At 36.1% G+C, this 1,422-nt stretch overlaps 1 pseudogene; it reads right to left on the bottom strand.

Annotated features, from left to right (window-relative positions):
- Nucleotides 1–518: 518 nt before the first annotated feature.
- Nucleotides 519–1,268, bottom strand: LOC101566969 (annotated as a pseudogene).
- Nucleotides 1,269–1,422: the final 154 nt, after the last annotated feature.

Genomic DNA, 1,422 nt, shown 5'->3' on the forward strand with positions numbered 1-1,422 from the left:
TATTTATTTTAAAAACCAATACACAACTTTATAAAATGATGAAAGCAAAATAGAATGCTCACAATTGTTCACCTCAGTAGTTTTAGCTCCCAGTACCCAATAATTATTTGTTGTTCTTGAATAAGCATTAAAATTAGAAATGAATTCATCTATTTTCTGCTTTATTGAAATGATATATAATTTCCATAGTGAAAAAATATAAGTACTGTATAAAAATAAAGAAGACTGATTTGACAAGGTGAAAGATTAATACGATCTGAAGAGAAACCAGAGTATGTGAAACCGAATTGACAAACCAAAAACAATTGCATGGGGAAGGGGCTTTAATACTGCTCACAGAAAACCATCAATAATAATTCATGATTATCAATAGGAAAATCATGTCATTTCAAGTAGTATGTCTATGGCCATACCACCCTGAAAGCGCCTCATCTCATCTGAACTAAGGAATTTGAAGTCACTTCTAAAAATTGAATTATTTTTGATGCAAATGATAAGGCTTATCTATCAATAACACTTCAGCATTTCTGATGACTCTGAAACTTATAACTGACTGGGGCATTTACTGTTTCTTTCTTCACCTTCACCTTTGAATTTTATCCATAAGATCTTTGCGTGTTTGAATTTTCTGTACAATAAGGAATAATTTCTTCTCTTATTCAGTCCACTGTATCAGGCAGTTATACTGCTTTTGTCTTTCTTTAGCTATCCATGTAAGTCGAGTCTGATGGGCAACTCCATTTACTTTTTCCTTCTGCAAGGGCTCTATCTTGGGTCTTTTAAAAACTCTGCCAACTAGTTCTGGGGCTGTCTGCAGGTGAGTGGCAATATCAAACTGTTCAACTTTTTTGGTGTCAAAAAAGAGCACATCCTTATTCTGTTGCTTTCCCTGGAAATCTAGTAGGTGGAGCTCCCATTTTAGCCTTTCAATTTCCTTAGCTTCTGAAGCCCTTTTTATTTCTATATACTTGACATCTCTCATTAGTTGTAGCTGTTCTGGAGTTACTTCTTCCTTATTGTCCTTAACAACATGAACTCCATCCTGGAGCTTAACCTGAGTCATTTTATAGTAGAATTCACTGGGATTCTTTTCAAGAGCCTTCTTTTGAAGAGCTTTGAGGAACTCTTGTTTTTTCATGATAGTCATCTGCATGAAGTTGGTAATCTTTCTTTTTCTTCAGCAGACCCAGATGTTTTCAAAAGTCAGGCTGGCTTTGTTTTTGGTGTTCTCGCTGCCCACACTTACCCTGCCTACACTTAGCGGCCATGTCTGCTGGCTGGGTGCTATAGAAGCTTGCTCACTGCAGAACGCTGGATCCTCAGTACCTCATTCTTTCTTCTTCTTCTTCTTCTTCTTCTTCTTCTTCTTCTTCTTCTTCTTCTTCTTCTTCTTCTTCTTCTTCTTCTTCTTCTTCTTCTTCT

This window comes from Octodon degus, unplaced genomic scaffold, assembly GCF_000260255.1.
Source record: "Octodon degus isolate 3935 unplaced genomic scaffold, OctDeg1.0 scaffold01413, whole genome shotgun sequence".
NCBI classification, from domain to species: domain Eukaryota; kingdom Metazoa; phylum Chordata; class Mammalia; order Rodentia; family Octodontidae; genus Octodon; species Octodon degus.